Here is a 23799-nt window from a genome sequence, read left to right as displayed (position 1 = left end):
CTCAGCTACACACAAATACTTTTAGAACTCCGATATTTCATCTCGTGTAAACATTTCACAGATCCTTGACCTGATCCTATAGATTGTGTGTAGCAATTGTTCTTTGTGACAGTTCTTTCAGTGGTCTTTTTTGCTCCCTCAATTTTGATTGCATGTCAAGATTTCAAACATGGAGAAAGTTTTTTCAAAATGATGTCCTGAGTCCAAGAGAATAAAATCTATCAGCAATCACCTGCATGATGAATGACAGAATTGATTGTCTATCAACAACACCACAGTCCTCATCAGAAATAGAATCTACAGTCAGGAAGCCATCTGTCGTAGGCCTTTCAATGCTGTTATCTTCAGTATCCTTGTATTTATTTCTCCGTACTACTTTAAGTCTGTTCGGGGGTCTCTTTTCTGTATGTATGCTTAAGAAGTAACTGACACTATATGCTCACTAATTGTGCTAAAGATTTCTTTCTATAGGGCTGAGTAGTATAATTTGGAACATTTTGATTTAGGAACATTTCCATTGATGCAAAGCTATATTTTTTAAAATAATTTTCTTGTATTTTATTGCTTGATCAACATTACTGGTATTTTTGGTGATTGAACACATATATTTGGAGATAGATATAAATATATAGGTGTAAAAAGACTTCAAAAATTTAATAGGCAAATGAATTCTAGTCTCTTTTAATTTAATATTTCATGAGTTTTTCAAATCTTAATTATATCCATAGCTATATCTATCTATCTGTACATTTATAAACATATATACATAGTAATTATGTTAAAATCACTGAGTGTTGTATTTTCTATTTACACTATCACCATACACACTAACATACAAGTACACACACATACACAGTGATTTATCATATTATCAATGATGAACATTTATCATCCGTTTATATACATATATTATACTTTGAAGTATAATGAAATATATACACATATATACATGTCGTTGGATACTTATAACTGCTATGATAAATATTCGCAAGTAGCAAGGGTTTTATGTTCAAATATAATTTTTCATTATAAACAATGTTTACCTACCTAATTATTTGAAATAGTATAAACTTAAATGTTGGTCTCTTATTTTAAATTTACTTTGCATCTAGAAAGAGACATGGACTGTATCTGGCATTCCTATAGTTTTGCATTATTTGGACAAAAGCATCTCTCATTCACTATAATGTATTTTTAAAGAAGATTACTGTCAAATCGTGTTTATGTAGAAAAATGAAGGTAGAAATAGAATCTGCACTGAAAACATGAGGAAAAAACAAATCTTCAGCCAATCATGCAACATACATTGAAATGTTTCAACAAGCTGAGAGCTATGGATACCCTGACCCTTCTATGCCAGAACATTTGGAAAGCAGCTAATGCTCAACAGAGTTAAAGAAATTGATTTTTGTACCCCTTACAAATAAAGGCGACCCAAAAGAATTAATGTCATATCAGGATTGGAGGAATGTTTATTAACAACTTTTGATACACGGATGATGCAACCTGATTTGCTGAAATTGAGGAGGACTTGGTGCACTTGCTGATGAAATTCAAGGTTTGGAGTCTTCAGTATGACTTCAACTCAATGTAAATGAATCAAAATCCTCACCTCTGGACCAATAAATAGGTAACCCCATGATAAATGGAGAAAAGTTTGGAGTCATTCAAGATTTTATCTCACTTGGATACACAATGCTCATGGAAGTAACAGTCAAAAGATAAAATGAGGCATTTTGTTGGTAAATATGCTGCACAAAATGTTTTTAAAGTGTTGGGAAAAAGCATTGCTAATTTGACTAATCCAAATCATCTTTTTTTCTTTTTAAAAAATATTTCTGCATATTTTCACATATCATACAATGTAACCATTGAGTCATATAAAGAAGAACCATAAGTCATCACCACAAAAAATTCAGCATATTTTCTTCATGTATTCATTGTTGTTATTTACCTATCTGTCCATATCCTCTCCTGCTGTGCCCCCAGGTTGTTATTAATCCAGTTACTGTCTCCATCGATTTACCCATGCTAGAGTTCATATACACAAAACCAAGCCAAACACAAACATGAAGCAAACAAACAAATCCAACAACAGTGACTAGACAGAATATCCAAAACTCTCAAGCATAGAAAGAAGGAAATATTTTAAACTTAATAACTTAAAATGGCTCTAAGGGAAATGGAATCATAGGATGTTGCAGTTTAACCTAACTCCATCTGCCATAATAGACTTCCCAATGCTCTCTGTCTGACAGCAAGGCTCGTCACGTCCCTGGACTATATGCAGACGGAATTCACCTGAGGCTTAACCTATATGGGGTACACTGAAAAATTCATGTTGAGACTCCATTATCATCCCTAGTCTCCTGCAAACCAGCTGTTTGCAATTTAAGCTGATCCCATCCCCGAATTCAGATTTGGATTTTATTATTTAGCATCCTTAAATCACACAAACTGCTGTACTTCTTTCATGCGGACTTAGTTAATACCTCCCCTAGATGTCTGCTTGTTTGAAGATTAGCCTTTGAGACCACAGCTGGGGTCTTTATGATTGTCAGACATCATCTGGTTTCTTCCTCAAAGTTTGCTATAGCATCCATCACTACAGTGATTTCTTCATAATGGCAAGTCTTGAATAGTGCAATATCACAAGAACTAATTGTTCTTAGATTGGAATTAGAATCAAGCACTATCCTCAAACTCATTATTACATCTATGGTTTCTATTTGCCTCCAGTTCACATTAGACATGTCATTATTTTAGGCTGGAGAGCATTATAAGCCAAACCCCAGAAGCAGAAGGTAATCATATTGACAGCATCAGTGATTTAGCCAATGACATAGATTTTTGAAAACTTTCAAGAATCAGAGCAGCATTGTGGCTCAGCCTTTACAAGTGGGGTTTCTGACCACAAGGTAGGCAATTATAATCTAGCCCCTCCTTCATGAGGAGAAGCTCAAGTTTGTACTTCTGTAAAGAGTTACAGCATCAGAATCTACAAGGGCAGTTCTGCTTGGCGTAGAGTTGTGATTTGGAATGGCCTTGATGGCAGTAAATTAATGAGTTGAAACTTGATAAAAGGAAATTACACAACTACAGGCTGACTTCCAACCACAATATATGGATTGTTAACTTGTACAACTTAGACATTAAAGTGACTGGACAGTGTTTACACAAATAATGTGGATTGATGATAGGGCAAGACTTTCAATAACAATATTTCTCAAAAACAGAACCATGCCTGCCGAACTAATAAATGTCATAAGAAAGCAAAGTCAGCATTACAACTGTAAATATATAGCACTTCCAGGTTGCCATTCATTAGGCACTTTCAAAGCAAGAGATCCAAACCAATGGTCAATGATGACTAATTCCCTAGCCTTGGGAGAGCAGTCATCTGCTTCTTCTCACAGTAAGGGTTTCAGCCTTAAATCCAAGAAGGCATGTTGGTTCCTTAAATCTGTGACAAGTGAGTTTGAGGTAAAGCCCAGTACATTTCATGTTCTGCTTAGTGGTGTTTCCACATCAAATCCTTCTGCTGTGGCCTATGAAGGATTTTGTGTGCCTTGAAAGGACATAATCTAAAGTCCCAGTAGTCCATATCACAAAGCCTAGATCAGCAAGGCCTGGAGAGACACTATGACAAAAGTGTCTAGTTAGGAGCATAGTGATGGGTGTATTTCACCCTTGTGTTCTATGTAAGTATTATTAAATACCCCTTCCTTGCCTGTAGGGAGTAGGGAGTTAACTCCACCTACTTTACCCACCAACTAATGTAATTTCCTTTTCTAAGACATCATGTTTTCCTGCCTCCATCTTGACTTAATATCCAGTAATGTTCACTCATCATTTTTGTAGAAGCATCTATTGATTGGGGATGTTGGTATGGCAGCACCTCAGTGATATTTCTCTCTCCCCGTCTTGAAAAATTGACCCACACTGAGGTGAGGTCTTCTTTGTCTAAGTCCTTTTTTATGATACACATACGAGAGATACATATATGGTGCTTGGGAACTAGCTAGTTTCTCCACCTGTGGCTTGGTAGACTGGGTTAGAATATTACATGCCCTGAGAACAGAAGCCTACATTTGTCTTGTTGTTTGTGCATGGAATAGTGGAATCATAATATTTTTCCTTTTGTAAATGACTAATGTCATTCACGATAGTAGTGGATAGACCCATTCATTTGATGAGTTGTTTCATCACTGTTTATGATGAAAGCATACAGGGGTGACCAAAAAACAAACAAACCAGAATTTCATTACGCAGAGCAGAGCTTTCATAGGACACATTTTCCTGCTTGCTCTGAGTTAGTGCACCCAGTGGCATTGCTTGGGAAGATTCTCTCTGGTCACAGTGAATTTTTTCTGAAAAACAGTTTTGCTCCAGCCTCATTTTTTTTGTGATGGCCAATTTAAGAGAAGAGCATGCAGATGTGAAATTTTGTTTCCTGCTCAGAAAAAAATGCCACAGAAATTGTTGTGATGTTGCACACAGCTTACAAAGATAGCACTATGGGGAATATATCAAGTGTACGGGTGATTTTCTCATTTTCAAAAGGAGAGATGCTAATGGTTGACAAACCTCATACTAGACGTCAGACAACTTCCTAAATGGACAAAAATGCGGACTTGTAGTGCACTTGGAGTACATTCCGTCATGTCAGAGATAATTTAGCATTCTATTTTGAGTTTCTGAAAAGATTGCCTAACAGGGTGCCAAAGGGGCCTGATTCCTGATTTGTGGCAAACGGGGACTGGTTTTGTCACCATGACAATGCACCTGCTCATACAGCCATATCAGTGAACCAATTTTTGACAAAGAAAATCAGCATTCCTCTTGCTCCATGATTCTGACTCACCTGACCTTGCTCAGTGTGACTTCTTTTTGTTTCCATGAGTACAGTGGGCCATGAAAGGACAGCAATGTGATGATGTAGAAGAGATGAAGAAAAAATGAGGGAGGTGCGATCAACCACCCAAACAGATGTGCTTGAAAAATGTTTGCCAGAGTGGAATCGCAGATTGGACAAATATATGCATTGCAATGGAGAGTATTTTGAAAGTGTTTTGTAAATAAAAGAAGAAAAATTAAATACAGATCTTTGGGAAAAAGTTGTGCTTTGGTTTATTTGGTTACCTCCTCATAGTATTCCATTGTTTGGATTTGTATCTGTAGAAGGATTATTGATGGTAACCACCTTTGCCATTGGAGTGTTCTTGTTTGGGAATTGTATATTCAGGTTCTTTTCCTACCATTTGATTGGATTTTTTTTTCTTACTGAAGTGTTGCAGAATTCTATAGATTTTGATAATTAGTTCCTCATCCACTGTGTCATTCCTAAAGAATTTCCCCTAATTTCTAGGTTATTCTTTTGATGAAGTCTCTTGATGTGCATAAGTGTTTCATTTTCAAGAGGCCCCTGTCATCTGGTTTGTCTTCCACTGTATGCGCTTCCTTTATTATATCTTGTAGTCTGTGAACGCCCTGCAATACAGTCCTTGAGTTTATCCCAATATTCTCATTGATGATCTTTATAGCTCTGGGGTTTTCATCTATGTCTCTAATTCATCTTTAATTATTTTTGTGTGCATGGGGTGAGGTATAGGTCCTGTTTCACTGTTCTGCAGAGGGGAACCTCATTTTTCTAACACCATTTGTTGAAGAGGGTGTCCCTTTCATGTTTCTTGGGCCCTTTGTCAAATATCAGATGTCTATAGGTGAATATTTTTATGTCTGTGTTTTCTATTATGTTACATAGGCCTATTATGTATCATTGTATCAGTACCAGATGGTTTGGACTACTGTGGCTGTGTATTATGTTTTGACATTGGGTAATGCAAGGTCTACTTTGTTCTTTTTGATAAGGTCTTTGCTTATTCTGGGCTTCTTCCCTCTCTGTATGAAGTTGAAAATTAGTTTTTCTATTACTTTCCTGAATGAAACTGGCCTTTGTATCAGGATTACATTGTATTTGTAGATCACTTTAGGTATCATTGACATTTTCACAGTATTGATTCTTCCTACCATGAAGACAGATTATTCTTCTGCTTGTGTATGTTTCCTTGGGTTTCTTTTAATAATGTTCTGTATGTATTTTTTACACATATTTTGTTTCTTTGATTGGGTCTAATCCTCAGTTTTTTCATCTTTTGTGTGGCTATTGAAAATGATATTATTTTTCTGATGTTTCTTTCAGTGTTCTCTTTGCTTATGTATAGGGATCTGATTGATTTCTGCCTGTTAATAATGTACCCTGCTACTTTATCAGATCCCTCAATGGTTCCAACAGTCTCTCTATGGAGTCTTTATGATTGTCTCTATAGGAAATCACATCACTTGCAAATAGTGAGAGCTTCACTACTCATTTTCATGATTTAGTTTTTGATTTATTTATGTGTTCTAATGATACTGGCTAAGACTTCAAGCAAGACGTTAAAGAAGAGTGGTCGTGTAGGGCACCCTCACTAGTTCTCATTTTTCTTTTAAAGATTCTTTTATTGGTTGTTTTCATATCTCTTATCACGATCCATACATTGCTCTGATGTGGCAAGCACATTTGCACTTATACCGCCATCATCATTTTCAAAGCATTCTCTTCTCACGTGAGCCCCTGATATCAGCTCCCCGTTACTTACTCCTCCCTCTCCCCGCCCACTCTCCCTCACAAACTCTTGATAAATTAGAGACTATTTTTTTCCATATGTTATATTGTCTTCCATTGCCCTTACCCACTTTTCCATTATTTGTCCCTCTAGGATGGGGTTCTAAGTTGATCCTTGTGATCAATTCCCTCTTTCTCCCCACACCCTCCCCTAATCCTCCTGGGACCTCTACTCCCCTTTTTGGCCCTAAGGGGTTTATCTCTCCTGGATTCCCTGTAGAAGTGTGCATGCTCTGGTCTAATCCAATTTGTAAGGTAGAATCGAGGTCATGTTAGTGGGGTGAAGGAAGCACCAAAGAGTTAGAGAAAAGTCATGTGTTTTATCAGTGCTATACTGCACCCTAACTGGCTCATCTCTTCCCTTTGACCCATCTGTGAGGGGATATCTAATTGTCTATAGATGGGCAATGAATCTCCACTATAAGCCCCTCCCCCCATTTACCTTAGGTAAGGTTTTATTCTTGGTCTTAGATGCCTGATACCTGATCCCATTGGCACCTCATGATCACGGAGGCTGGTGTGTTTCTGAGTTAGATGACCATGTGTTTATATTCAAGGCTTTAAGACCCCAGATGCTATATCTTTTGATAGCCTGACACCATCAGCTTTCTTCACCACATTTGCTTATGCACCCGCTTTGTCTTCACCAGCCATTGCCGGGAAGGTGAGCATCACAGAATGCTGGATTGTCAGAACTTCTTATGTTAAGGAAGTACTTGAGTTGAGGCCCAATTTTCATCTGCAACCAAATAGTTTCACATTTTCCCTTTGAGTGTGATATTTACTGCTCAGTATTCATTTATGGCCTTCATTATGTTGAGGAATTTCCCACCTATTCCCATAATATTGAGTGTTTGTATTGGAAAGAGAAGAAAGTTGAACCAACATTGCATCCCTGGTATGAATCTCACTTGGTCATGATGAATTATGTTTTTGATAGGCTGTTGTATTCTATTATCCAGAATTTTGCTGAACATGTTTTAGTCTGTGTTCAGGAGAGATATTTTTATAGTTTTCTGTTTTTATGGAGTCTTGGCCTAGTTTTAGTAACTGGATTTTCCTTGCTACATCTACGAAGAGTGGGAGTTTGCTGTCCTTTTCTATAGAACTGATGACAGCTCTTCCCTGAATACTTGTTAGAATTCCCATGTGAAGCCATTTGACCCTGGATTGGAAGGTTTTTTGTTTTGTTTTTTCTCTATTTCTTCTTTTGTTATTTGTCTGTTCAGGTTTTCCACATCTATCTATATTAATGTGAGTAGGTTTTATATTTGTCCATTTTTCTAGATTATCAAACTTATTAGAGTGCAATCTGTCATAGTAATATGTTATTATTATTTTTATTTTATTTGCATCTGTTGTGAGCTCAACTTATTCATCCCTAATTCGAGATATTTGCATCTTCTCTTTTTTCCTTATTAAATTCATAAGTTTACCAATTTTGCTAGTTCTTTCAAAAAACCAATTAATTGTCTTTTTGATTCTTCCTATTTTTTCTATTTTCCAGTTCAATTATCTCCACTCTAATCTTTATAATTTCTCTTCTTCTGTTGTTTGAGGATTTATTTTGTGTCTTTGTCCTAATTGTTGGAGGTGTTGTGTTAAGGTGTTGGTTTGAGATTTCTCCTTTTTTTTCATGTGTGCATTGATTCGTATAAATTATCTTCTGATAACTGCTTTTGCTGTGTCTGGAAGGTTTTGGCATATAAAGCCAAGGTATTTTCAATAGCCTCCTATGCAAGTGAACATCAGACATTTGATAAAAAAAATCAGAGAATTTTGCCATTGACAAAGAATATTGAAAGTACCACTCACATCCAAACGAACAAAAGGATCTGGGAAGCTTTGTGTCAACTACTTTGGATATCTTATCAGGAGATTTGAGGCCCTAGAAAGAGACACCATGCTTGGTAAAGTCAAGGGGCAGCAAAACAAAGGAAGGCCCTGGGCAAGATGGAATCACGCTGCAAAAATGGGCTCAAACATAAGAAGAATTCTAAGGATGGAGCAGGAATAGGGGGAATTTCATTTTGCTGTAAATAAAGTTGCTATGAGCTGAATCCAACTCAATGGTACATAACCACAACACATTAGAGTACGTTGGTGACCTAACTGTTAAGTGTTCATCTGCTGGACCTTTACATGCCTAGAAATAAATGTCTGGAAAGCCACCTCTGAAGAATCACAGTCTTGAGCATCCTCTGGAGTACAGTTTTACTGAGTTACATATGAGGTTACTATGATTAGGAATGAAATTAATAGCAACTTCTATAATGACATTCACTTATCAGGTAATACATATTTTAAAAAACAATAAATCACCCAGGGGACATTTATCATGCCAAGGAAGACCTAAAGTTGACTAACAGATGAACAGCTAATGTCAAACTGAGATATTCATTTATGTATTGCATGCCTGTGCCTCTTACTAAAAGAACAAGACTAATGTCAACTTGAGGATTTTAACTGCCCCAGGCAATATGAAGAAAAAATCCCCACCTTCTAGCAAGCAATCATTCACATAATAAACAGGCACAAAACACTTTACTCCTCTCATATTTCTTTGCCCCAGGCAACCAGCTGTTACACCTATATGGGACAGCCCATCATAACTATTGTACATGTGCAGTTACAGTGACTTAATGTAATAGTAATAAAGACACCTAATGTATTCTGATTCACATCCTTGAAGAAATGCCAAGTGCAGACCAAGATTCTTCTTATTTGAATTCTGACTATATGCCTTCTAAAAGTGTCCTCGTACTGGAAATGAATTATAGTTGTTCGCAGGAGCTCTCTGAAGTATAATGTCCTGTGCTTCCAGACTTCCCAGTAATCTTGAGGTTAGTAGAAGGATAACTCATGCAAACAGTGCTTAGTAATTCTGAATTTATGCCAATGTTTACTTGTTCAGGTTGGAAAATGTTAAAAGATTTACCTATATTATTAGTAACTAATTCATTAGAAAACAAGTGATGTGAAACTATACTCTTTAAATTTAGACAAATAAAAAATCAGATTATAGAAAACTTGATATGAAATAATCTATTCTTATATTTCAAATAGACATCCTACTTATGTGAAAAGCAATGTGCTGAAATTTATCTCCCTATGGGAATGGATTTGGCTCTTGATTTTTGCTTTTATTTTTTGCTAGATTTTAAATCTTTGAATTGCATCACTATTTTGCTTTACTCCTAACTAGATTATTTACCAAACGTGTAGTTGCTAAGTAATGTTAACAATGATATCCTTGATAAAGATAACCATATTGGTGACATGCTAGTGAATGTAGTGCTGGACCACATCCCAAACATTGCCATTGATATTATTTGATCCTGATAAGAGAAAGTCAAACTGCCCCTTTTTGGTTTCTGAGGCTGCAAATCTTTATGGGAGCACAAAGCCTCATCTTTTTTTCTCAAGGAAATGTTGAGGGTTCGATCTATTGATCCCCTATGCCACCAGGGTTCCTCTATATCACATACTGAAATTGTATTCAAGTCATGAAATAAACCTCCTTGTATTGTTATACAATGATCAATACTTAGGATAGAAGTTTTTGCTGTTACTATCAGGTACCAATGAGTCAATTCTGATTCAAAGTGACCCCACAAATAGCAGAATTACCTGGTCCTGTGCCACTCTCAGATTTGTGATACGTTTTAGTCCAACTATGTAGCCAGTTTGCCAATCTATTTCCTGTGGATCTTCCTCTATTTCACTGGGCAAGTAAAATAGTCTTTTCTAGTTACTGGTCCTTGTGATGGCATGAGCAGCCAGAGAACATAAGACAATGTTTTATCATCTCAAGGACACCTTAGTACTCACAATGACATGTTTGCTTGTTAACTCTGTAAATGATCCTCTTCCCCATATTTGTCTGATGAATTATGACATTTTATTTATTGATTGCGGCTTCATGACTGATGATTTGGAAACAAATAAAATAAAAACCTTGATAATTCTATATTTTCTTTTTATTATGATCCTGCTGACTTATTAGAAATATTATTAAGCTATATAACTATATAATATAAACATTTTTTGACATTCTCTGATTTCAGCCCGGATCCATTTGGCATCAGTAATGATAGCCTTAATTCGAGGTTTCTCCCATCCGGCCTGAAACTCTGGTGGCTACCTGTAAAGGTACTGCTGATACCATTGTTGGATGGTTTTCAACAAATTTCACTTGCATGAGATATCAATAATATTTTTCTATATTTTGAGCATTATGTTGGGTCACTTTTCTTTGGAATGAGGACAAATATGGATCTTTTTCCAGCCCGTTTGTCAAATACCTGTCTTCCAAATTTCCCAGCATAGATGAGTAAGTGCTTCCAGAGCCTCATCAGCTTATTCAAATATTTCAATTGGTAATGCATAAATTCCTGGAAAGAATACACAGTCACTGTACCAAAAATAGCTGGTCGAAATTCAGCCATTTTAGGAGGTAGCATATGAGCAAGAGCCAAGGGTGCTGAGGGGAAAATGTACAGAGAAAGGAAAATAGCAAAGAATGAAGTATTTGGTTAAATATTGTTACGTCTGGTTTCACTATTATAAAAAACATGGAGTGTATTTGTAGAAGAAAAATTGTAAAAGTAATCTGCCCAAGACTCCTCAACAGGGTGCCCATATTGCAAACATAGATAAAGTTGGTTAGATAAGACACATAGAATTTAAAGAAAATGTACAGTGAATAAATACTATTTACTTTAACATACAGATAATAGATATAATGTTTTCTTGAAAAAAGAACAAGAGACTAAATATTGTATAAGTATTAAGCTTCTAAACCTACTATTCACAACTATAGATACAACCTCACAGTATCTATCTTTGAACTAAAGAACAGTAAAATGCCCACGATTATATAGATAGAAAGTACTAAATGCAAGTTCTGTGTGCAGACAATCAGTTCCCAGAATATATTAACTTACAACTTGGAAAATTGGGCTGAAATTATAAATTACACAAATGTAGCAATGGAAAAGCAGCAGTTTAGGTGGAAATATGATTGAGAATTGTGAAAATAGTGTACACATTAATAAGTTTACAGGATACATTGCTTTCCTCTTGTTTCTTTTTCTCAAGAATGTGATAAAGAAATAAAGAAGAGAATAAAGCTACAAGATTTTAAAATGAGGATAAAGATGTGAACTATTTTCTGAGCATTAATATAGTTGAACAAAACTATGCACATAAGGAAGAGAGTTCGTAAAAGTTAAAACAATAAATTGAATAGGAAGTTGTTATAAAATAAACAATGTGTTTGTGCTACATCACTGAAAATGCTGGCTTGATAGGATACTACATTACTATCAGGTCTAATTGCACTTATTGGAACGGCTGTTAGAAACTCATTTCAGGAAAATGGAAAAAGCAGACGGTGGCTCAGTACATCTGAAGAGGATTGTATTAGTTCTCTATTGCTCCTTAATTATCACAAATTAAGCATCTTAAAATAATGGCAATTTGTTATCACATGGTTGTTTAGATCAGAAGTTTGGGAATGTTCAACTGGGTTGATTACCTACAGTCTCACAAGCTAAGAGTTGAACTCTTAGCTGGATTTAAGGCAGAATTAAATTCTAAGGCCTTGCAAAATACCTGCAGCCATGGGTTGGCTCTGGCACATAGTGACCGCATAGAACAGAGCAGAACCTTGCATCAAGTTTTTCAGGAACACTGGTGGCATCATGGGTTATGCAATGGGTTGCAAAGTCAACAGTTTGGGCCCACCAACTGCCCTGTGTGACAAAGAGGAGGCATGCTGCTCTTCTGTAAGATATATGGCCTCTGAAGCCCACTGAGACTGTTCTTCTTGGTCCCGTTGGAGTACTCTGAGTCAGAATCAACTTAATGGCCGTGTGTTTGATTAAAAACAGACTGTCTCATCTTTTTCCCTGAGAGCAGTTGATGAGTTTGAATTAACAATCTTTGGGTTAGTGACCAATCACTGGATCACAAGGACTCCCATCTACAAATTAGAGGTCCCTATGTCCTTGATGGCTGATATTTGGGAGCCACTTTCAGCTCCTAGCTAACTCATGACCAAGGAGTTGATTCTGAACTATCGCATTACTGCAGGGCAAAGTACAAATACTCCAGAGGATATTTGCAGCTGTCTCTGAGAAGAGTGCCACATATTTCTCCCACAGAACATCTGGTGGATTCCAACCATAGATGTTGACATTAACAACCCAATGCTTATTCTACTACCCAACCCGAGATCCATGCTCTCATATCCTATGAGCTCTGCACAGGGCTACTCCATCTATAGATATGTTATTCTTGTATTTCAAATATTGACTTTGTGGTAATCTGGGTATAATAGAGAAACAAATTCATAAACACACATATGTATATAAGGGAGAGAGTTATACACAAGAGGAATTGAACATTGAGAAAACATCCCAATCCAGTCCAGTCCAAGGCCATAAATCTGATATTAGCCCTTATGTCTGATACCAATCTATAAAGTCCTCTTCAGACTCACGAAACACATGCAATGAAGCCAAATTCAGGATGATCACAAGCCAGTAGGTAGAATGTCTTTGGGTCCAGTGGCATTGTAACCATCTCAGTGTTGGCAGGGTCCTCTCTGTGGCTTGTCCGACTTCTGAGGTCTGGTTGCATCCATGGGACTCATCTTCTGCAATGTCTTCCAGGGAATAGCAGAGAGAGAGGTATCTTCCGCCTCCAAGGAAATCTGGGAAGATTTCCCAGTATTCTCAGGAGAAGGCCATGCCTTCACAGAAGCCTCATTGGCTATCTCCAGATTGACAGCCTAGACTCCACCCCTACACTCTTAATCCTTAAATTGACACCAGATTAGGTGACTACCACAGACTTCTTTCCCTTTTACCATTTCAACAAACCCCTTAGCATTTAATGTGCTTATCCAATTAAATTAGGACTAATTTGTTATGTTTCTGGTTTTTAATTTTTATCAGTTGGGATTCAATGCATATATCATATCATTCCATATTTAATAGCACACAGTAGAATTGTGCAATTACTACCAAAATCAGTTTCCAAACATTATTTTTCTACAAGGACTCCTTGACATCATCTCTATTTTATACCACCACCAACCCTGTATCCCCCTCCCCTCTAGCCCCGTATTCTACTTGCTGTCCCTATAGGTTCCTCAATGTTTGGTTTGATATACCAAAAAGGGAAAGCATATAACACAGTTTAGAAAGGGTGACCCCACTGACATGCCACCACGCGATACACTCTAATATAAACAAATAATATGAACAAACAAAAGAAGACAAACAATAAAAACAAAAATACAGAAAATTTTGGAAACCAGTTCAGGCCCAGCCTGCATAATAGAGGGGTCTACTGACCAAGTTTTAACTGTTCGGGTCAGATTTATGACTTCGATTTTCTATCCTCCTCTCTCCTAAGAATTCTGTGTAGTGACCACTTTCCTCCCATTCCTCAATTTCAGATAGGGAAAGTTTTCCAGAGGCTATTTCCTACGTAGCTCCACAAACTAACCTTTGAGTCCCACTATCATCCATTCAGTTTGGCACACTGGATTCTCACAACTTAGGTTCTGATACTGATGAGATGCTACTTACTATAAAGCCAATTTATAATTAATTATTCAGCTGTTATTTTTACATGTAGTGTAGCATAATACAAGTAGTGTTATCATGTTCAGCCTGAGGATTAGACAGGTAAGATCTTGGGTGAGCAGGCATTTTAAAATTCTACCAACCACAAGTTAAATAAGAGGGGAAAAAGGAGGATAATGTTCAATCCTTTGATAAGAAATTTACATACTTTTCAAACTTAATGGTAACCATATCAAACTGAATCTAACATTTGTAGAACCACAATAAAGAGTTCAAATCGAGGTTCATATACAGTATGTTCAAATATTTAGTAGTGACATAGCAAGCTCAGCAACTATTAAATAAAAATGCATCCTATGCTATCTTAACAATCTTATAATAGTCTAGTATCTGAAGTTTTCAAATGTAGTTGTGAGGATCCAAGTTTTGCACCAGAATGTAAAGACACAAGAAGGACCCCCATTTTGTTTCCATGGGAGTGTGGTGATCATCATGGATTTAATGTGCTCATGTTGAGCACCAACAACCTACATATCCCCTTGGCCACTTCGAAGTAGAGATTATGAATATCTAAGGTGTGGCTGACATCTTAGAGGTCAGCATGGGGAAGCTACTCACATCACTGGAAGAGTTGAGTTTGTGCATTTTTTGTGTGTAGGATAAACGGGGTCTAATCTCTCCAATCATGGTCTAGAAACAGAATAATGTGACCTGCCTCTGCGGAGAACATCATTTTTGCTCAATAAAGTCCACACTATAGGATATACCCACTCATCCTGCCTAGATGTAAGGATTAAATGACATCACTAATATCTTGTGAACTAGTATCATTCATTGACAGATGGAAATAATGGTTTAAAGGTTAAAGAAATTGCTCAGGGTCACACATAAAATAACAGACCTAAAATTTAAATCCAGGTATGTTTAATTCAAAGTAACATAAAGTAAACCAAAAGTTACTCCCTGCATGATATGTAAAATGATGACTTTACCTCATATAGACAAAATTAAAAGTAAAGGTCCAAGTAATAAAAATAATCATTTTAAGAACTAGTTAATACACCAAGCCATGTGAAAGTTAGACATTGTAAAGAAGACCATTTAAGAATCAAAGTATTTAAATTATAGTAAAATATTGAAAGTACCATGGACTGCCAAAAGAGTAAAGAAATGCATCTTGGAAGAAGGACAACCAGAATGCTCCTTAGAGGCAAAGATGGTGAGACTTTCCCTCATATACTTTGGACATGTCAGGATGGATAGCCAAAGTAGCTTCAACAGTAGACTCAGACAGAAGGACAATTGTGAGGATTGGGGGGGTGTTCTGCCCTGTTGTACATAGGGTCCCTGTGAGTTGGATTAGACTCAATGGCACTTAACATCACAACAAAAGCAATTGATAGATAAACTTCCAAATGCAAAGGACTTAAGTATTTACCATATATTTGCCTTTTTTCGTCACCCAACCACCTGTAATCTTTAATTTGAAAAGACAGCTCTTTGATATTTATAATGAAATAGTAGTGAGGTTTCAGTAAGTTTTTTATTAAAGAAATAACTGTACAAACCAAGGTTAATCTTAATTTTGATTGAACTAGGTACTAAAAAAGTACTTACAAAGCTGAGGTCTACATAGGAAATTAATTGAAGTCAACTTTATGATGCTTTGTCATTTCTTAAAAATATATTTGTACATTAAAATTTTGAATTAACTTAACAAAAAATTACATTCTTAAAATATGAAAGTGGAGAAAATATGATTTATAACTGAATGAAAAATTTTGGCAAAACAATATTGACACTACAAAACTGCTATTCTTTTTGTTCTTCTATAAAAGACTAAATTTAGGCAAGAATACAAATGAATGCATGACAATTGTTTTAAATTACTTTTGAATGTTTTCAGGCACTGATTTAGTACTTATAAACTGTTCTATATTTCGCTTTTTATGATCATAAGATTCAATGCTTGAGTATACAATTTCATCAGAAAAATTATAAATTCATGAATTAAGTTTCATAAAATTGTGTGAATAACCTCAAATTTGACATTTTGTGTCCCTCAGAATGAAGAAACTAACAGAGAAAAGTAATTAATACCTGGCGTTTATTTCCTGAATATAGTAAACTCCAAAGAGTCAAGCAAAGAGGCTGTAATTTTCAGAAAAGAGTATTGAGGCCAATGAAAATAAACTCCACTGAAGGTACATGCCTCATACAATCCCATCAAATCAGAGACATCAGCCATCAGACCAATAAATGTTTGTTTTACTCTTTCTGACACACCAGTTTTATATGTACTAGAATCTCACTCCAGAAAATGAAGGTGTGAATGAAATATTGTGTGTCTTTACCTTTTATAAATAAACCTCTGGTAATTTCATCCCTGCACTCCTTTCACACTGCTCTGATGGAAAATTCAGCCCCAAGCTGTGCGCTCAGGGTTTCCTCCAGTTGACCAGGTCTTCTGTCTAGTTAAGACAACAAGCTCTTCTGATCAATTTCCTTGCGCACGTGTTCTTTCCGTACCAGTGTCTCAGCATTTTGTGTCATTTCTGAGTGATAGAAATTTTTGTAACTTGATCTAGCATTGCTGATACTTTACAGGAGGATGAAGGGAGATGTCAGACAGGGAAAGATATGACAAAATAATAATTTATAAGTTATCCAGGGTTCATGAGGGGGGAGGAACAGGGAGGGAGGGGAAAATGAGGACCTGATGCCAAGGGCTTAATTGGAGAGCAAATGTTTTGAGAATGATGGCGGCAATGAATGTACAAATGTGCTTTATACAATTCATGTATGTATAGATTGTGATAAGAGTTGTCTGAACCCCTAATAAAATGATTAATCATTTATTTTTAAAGTACATGGTTCCAACCAACTGGTATTTCCACAAGAGAAAAACCTGAAAATTTTGTGGGAAATCTTGGATTTAGGGAATTTTTTTGTTATACCATTATATGGATTCACTGTCTGTTGGTATATGCTTGGTGGTACAAAACATAAAAAAAAACTCATTTGAAATTTTAACTTTTAATCTAACGAATAATTGGGGAATATATGATAAATTTTAGTTCTCTTGAACTTGTTTAAATTTTCTTCAGTTTCAATATGAGGAATTGATAGTTTATTCTGCAGGCAGTCCTTGAATTGGTTATAGCTGATAATATTGAACTTCTTCATACGCTCTGCCAACAAATGCAGTCATTTTTATTTCTGTGTATTCCATTTAGATATTTCCATGTCTATAGCCAAATTTTGTGTTACTGAAAAAAAGGTGTTTGCAATTAAGAAGTCTGTGCTGAAGAAAATTCAAATACATAAAAACAGAATGATGACTTTGAGTCTATACACTTGAATTTGAAGACAATCTCAAGACAGGTCCGAGATATGGAGCACTAGTGGAATGACTTTAAGAATATCATACATGTGGCACAGGGGCGCAGGGCACTAACCCATCCAGGGGGGAGTATTGATTATGTCTCCACAGACATAATTGGGAGTGTGCATGCAGACCCCACCACGGAGCCCCAAACCCGGAGGGCAATGTAACCACGTGGAAAAATGCCTGAAAAGATTGGACTACAGGGTTGGCCCCAACCAGTGTCAAACTGACCCCCTCCCTGGACATTTGTGCTACAGAGGACAAGACTAAGCCTACAGGTTGGGGGTAGGAGCTGGCATGCCTCGCCCACACCAAAGCAAACCCAGAAGGAAAAAGAGAAAGGCACGGTGTAGACCTCATATAGACACACCAGGTCTGGAAGATGATGTCCCTGCGTGGAGCTGCTAAGGCACAGAGAGCACTGTAGGACTGACAACAGCTCGAGACACACTATGCCCTCACTGCAGCATACCGTGGCAGAGGACGTCGGGGACACACAGAGGGAGGTAGTCCAGTCTGAGCCCCTCATGTAGTGGGTCAAACCATAAAGGGAACATAACAGAACAACACCGGGAGCACAGAAACGACACAATGCCCCTGAACCGTCCCAGAAATCGACTCCTGGCTAGGAGGGGCAACCCCTGGAATTTCCCCAGGACCAGTGGGGAGACAGTTGTAAAGGTCAGGGACAGACCAGGAATTATGTATGTTTTTTTCTTTTTAAAATATTTTGTTTATTTTTTGTTTGGTCTGTTATTACTGGGTTGTCAACTTATATATGATAAGAATGGGAAGCAAGCTCCAGGGGAAAACAACCAGACTCAGCCCCTGGAGGGACTAAGGGGAGAAAGAGGTAGGGAAAAGGAGTGGTGAGCAAACAATGCCATCGACAGGGAACAACTAGGAAATTAAAATCAACAATGACAAAGACATAGAGATCCTGGGGGTGTTGGAGCAACAGTAATCTGAGAGTAATTACTAAGCAGCAGAAGTAGGACAAGCATAATGGTGGAGCAGGAGGAAGGTGAAAGGAAACAATAATAATCTAGGAGGCAAAGCTATGGATAGAGGTATAAGAATAGGTGTGTACATATGAATATACATTTATTATTAAAAATCGAGGTATTGGCCCATGTACACATATTTATATGGCAATACACTGAGGTTGTGGGTGGTCTTTGGGCCTCTGATCATGCCTTCCCTCAATGTAAGAACACTTTGTTCTAACAACCTAGCATTCTGTGCCGCTCGCCCTCCAGAAACAATCACTGAAGACAAAATGAATGAATTAGCAAATGTGGTAAAGCTAGCATATGGGTGCCCAGCTATAAAAAAATACAGCATTTGGGGTCTTAAGGGCTTGAAGTTAAACCGGTGGCATCTAGCAGAGAAGCAACAAGCCCACATGGAAGAAACAAACAAGCCTGTGTGATCATGTAGTGTCACTGGGACTGGGTAACAGGCATCAGAAGACCCCAAACAAACAAACAAAGACCCATAATGTTGACAATGGTGGAGTAGGCTGTTGGAGCAAAAACTCAAAACTCATCTATAGACAATGGGACATCCCCTCACAGAGGGGCCACAGGGAAGGGATGAGTCAATCAGCGTGTATTAAACACCGATGAAACATATAATACTACAATACTACTCTGGTTCCTTGAGGCTTACTCGCCCCCCTCTATAATGACCCTAGTACTGCCTTTCACTACGGGCTACTCAGAAACATTTACACAGGAACAGATAAGACATAAGAGCTCATGACCCGTGGAATCCAGGAACAGAAATGGGAGTAGTGACGAGAGGGTAGAGGGAAGGTGAGGATAGGAGAGAAGAATAATCCACCCACCCCACCCCCAGTGTGACAAACAACAGAAAGAGTAGGGGAAGGGAGATAGAGCTTAGTGTAAGATATGAAAATAATCATTTATCAAGGGACCACACGAATGTGTGTGGGGGGGGGGAGGAACTGACACCATGGGCTCAGTAGAAAATAAATGTCTAGAAAATAATGATGACGATAATAAAAATGGTACAAATGTGCTTGCTATAATTGATGTATGGATTGTTTCAAGAGCTGTAAGAACCTTAATAAAATGTTAACATACATGTAGAAAGCAAAATGTATTAAAAAGCCTGGAAAGGAGAAAAGATCTAAGTTGATGTTAGAACAGTCTTTGAGACTTCCTGTTAACCATAGACTGCCTATGGTACATTGAAGTAACGAAGTAAAAGAGCTGATCAGAAAATTTCAAAAGGCAACTCCAAAAGACAAAGTAAAATTTATAATGACACATGCAAAGACCTAGAGTTAGAAAAGAAAAAAAAATCTAAGCATATCTTAAATTTAAAGAACAAAAGAAAAATCTCAAAGATTCTATGGACAAAATATTGACTGATCCTAGAAGCACAAAAGAATATAGAAATAATACACACAGTTACTGTACAAAAAGTAACTAGTAGAAACTCCACCATATCAGGACATGGTATTTTAACAAGAATAAATGTTACTGAAGGAATAAATCTAAGCTGCTCAGCAAACAGTAGCCAAAAATAAGTTCCCAGGAATTGTTGGAAAACCAATTGAAATATTTCAACTAGCTGATGATATACTGGAAGTACTTACTCGTCTTAACCAGGTAACTTGGAGACAGCTACTTGGCCAGTTGACTGGAAAAACATCCAATTTTGTATTCATTCCAAAGAAAGGTGACCCAAAAGAATGCTCAAATTATACAATAATATCATTGATGTCACATGCAAGTAAAATTTTGCTGAAGATAATCTAACATCAGTTACAGAAGCACATTGACAAGAAGCTGCCAGAGGTTCAGGATAGATTCAGAAGAGGACATGGAACAAGGGATGTCATTGGTGGTGTCAGATGGATCTTGGCTGAAAGTAGAAAATATCAGAGAGATGTTTACTTGTGTTTTGTTGATATGGTAAGGCATTTGAGGACGATTTAGACCATAAAAAAACTATGGATAACCTTGAGAAGAATGGGAATCTTACAACACTTTATTGTGCTCGTTTGGGACTTGCACACAGATGAAGCAGCAATTGAACAAACAGCACTAGATCATAATACAGGGTTTAAAATCAGGAAAACTGTGCATTAGGGCTTCATCCTCTTACCATACTTATTCAATATGTATGCTTAGAAAATAATCGAAGAAGCTAGATTATATTTAGAAGAATCAAGTATGAAAATTTGAGGAAAGCTTATCAACAACCTGCAATGTTCAGATGAGACACTCATGCTTGTTGAAAGTAAAAAGGACATGAAGCTCTTGATAAAGATCAAAGATCACAGCCCTTGGATTACAATTCAAAGTAAAGAAAACAAAATAATCACAACTAGATCAATAGGCAGCATTATAGCAAATGATTAAAATAAAAGATGAAATTTGTCAACGATTTTGTCTATCTTCATTCCATGCTCATGTAAGCAGTGGGGAAGTGATCCAATGATGTATTGTGTTGAGCAAATCTGCTGCACAGGACCTATTTATAGTGTTGAGAAGCAAGGATGTTATGTGACGATTACAGTAATTTAGTCCTGACATGGTACCTAAGCATGATATTTTCAATTGCTTCATATGCATGTAAAAGTTGGACTTTGAATAATGAAGACTGAAGAAGAATCGTTGCACTTCATTATGGTATTGGCGAAGAGTAGTGTATGCACCATAAACTCCCTAGGGATAGAGTACTTCTTGTAGCAAGGATGGTGAGACTTTGTACTTTGTACATGTGTTGAGGAGAAACCAATCACTGGAGAAGGACTTCGTACTAGGTAAAGGAGAGGGCCAATGGCACAGAAGAAGACCTTCAACACGATGGGTTGACAAAGTGACTGCAACTATGACCTCAAATATCAGAACAATTGGGAGAATGAGACGGACTGGTCAGTGTTCAGTTCTGTTGGACATTAGGGGTACTATGAACTGGGACTGAGTGGAAGACAGCTAATAACAACATAGTAAATGTGTTTATGTAGGTTTTGTGAGGTCTGACATAATGGACACAGTGGATTTCCACTGGCTTGTTAGTCGGGACGTTTATTATTAAATGTAATCAGATTTGTAATTTAAGTAGTCTATTAATGGAATTTTAAAATAGATTTCTGATATTTATGATGGGCTAAGTAAGAAATCTTTGAGTATGACACATGACAGTTTCGTTATAGTAAGTGAGAGGTATATTATGCTGGGTTCTCTAGAGTGGCAAATTCACAGACACTTACACGTGTTGTTGTTAGGTACCGTTATGCCAGTTGCGACTCACAGAGGCTGTTCAACAGAGCATAACACTGCTGGATCCTGCACCATCCTCACAATTTTTGTTGGGTTTGAGCCATTGTTGCAGGACCTCTGTCATTGCAACTTGTTCCGGGGGCTCATTCTTCTCACTGTCGCCCTCTTTTGCCCAGTCTTACACCTTTAGCTGGCAGTTCCTGATAATATGTCCAAAGCACATGTGAGGAGGTCTTACCATCCTCAATTTTTCTTCCAAGACAGATTTGTTGGTTCTTTTGGAAGTCCATAGTATTTTCAAAAGTCTTCACTTACACCATAATTCAATCTCTAACTTCACATGCTTGTGAGACAATTGAAAGTATAATGGCCTAGGTCTGCTGCACTGTACTCAAGCTAACATCCTTGCTTTTCAATGCTCTAAGGAGAGCTTGTGCAGCAGATTTAGCTAGTGCACTGTGCCACTTGATCCACCTGATGGCTGATTTCAGGAGCATTGATTGTGTATCCAAGCATGACAAAATTCATGACAATTGTAACCGTTTCTCTTTTTATCATGAGGTTACCTATTGGTTCAGTTGTGAAGATTCTGATCCTCTTTATATTGAACTGTAATCCACACTGAAGGCTACAATCCCTGAGCTTCATCAGCAAGTGCTCAAGTCCTCCCCATTTTCAGCAAGCAAGGTTGTGTCATTTGCATATCAAAAGTTGTTAATAAATCCTTTGTGGAGCCAGATTATGTAGCTACCACACCCTTCTCTAATCCTGATGCTGCATTCTTCTGCATATAATCAAGTGGGTTCGAGTGTTTTCTCAATCTTTAGACCGAATAATTCTCTTACAAAATGTGTAAAATTTTTGAATTTTCAAAATAAATGATAATAAACCTATTTTAAAGTATTGTTAACAAAGTAATGGTTCTCTATGGAATGAATACCATAAATTGGAGAAGAGGCTGCCTTTGAAATTGTGATCTCACATTCCCTAGAGAAAACCTAATGATGAAGGGCATAAACATAGAAAAATTAGTTCATTTGAATTTCTGTGGAAAATTATGCAGATAGGAAAACCAATAAATATTATAGAAATAATTATTTAAATCAATAATACATTTTAAATAAAATTCAGGGAAAACAAAAGTACTCTAGTGATGTTGAATACTTGCATAACTTTCCTTCCTCAAATTACAAAGTTAGACATAATGGTCCAAAAAAAGAATACTGGTGAAATATTTTATTAGTGATACATTTTTCAACAACTATATGCTTTTATGTATTTTCAAATGCATTAAGTTATGAATATAAAATAACTATAAAATGCAAATATAGTTACATACCTTGTTTGGAAAGGTTATTAATGATTAGGAATTTTTAGTAATTTCTATAAATAAACATTAGCATTTTATAATCAAATGATGTTATTGACATTTAAATATTATCCTATTCAAGCAGAACTTTTTATAAGTCACATGGCATAATGAATTATGAATAAAACTTCCAAATAACCATCACTCGGACAATGAAACAAAACATTAACATTGCATTATAATTTCAATTTTGAAATAGACTAATCCAAATTTTCATATAAAATGCATGCATTTCATACCAGAACCATCATGGTAGATGAGTTTAATTTCTGTTCTAAGTAATTTTGTTAAATATTTCAGCATATTCACATGAAACAGGATATAAGTTTCAAACAATATGCCTTCAGAAGTCTTTTCTAAGAGTGTAGGAAAATTGATGCATTAGGTTACGGTGCTGGCGGTAATATTGAGAGGAGTGTAGCCTTTCAGAAGAGCAAACAGATCTGTCTTAGAAGAGTAGTAATACATTGTTTCCTAAGAATTAATACCAAACTAGATCCAAGCAGTTAGAGATGGAA

Source organism: Tenrec ecaudatus, chromosome 2 (genome assembly GCF_050624435.1).
Source record: "Tenrec ecaudatus isolate mTenEca1 chromosome 2, mTenEca1.hap1, whole genome shotgun sequence".
NCBI lineage: Eukaryota > Metazoa > Chordata > Mammalia > Afrosoricida > Tenrecidae > Tenrec > Tenrec ecaudatus.
The sequence above is the reverse complement of the archived record's forward strand: the minus strand, read 5'-3'. Positions refer to the sequence as shown.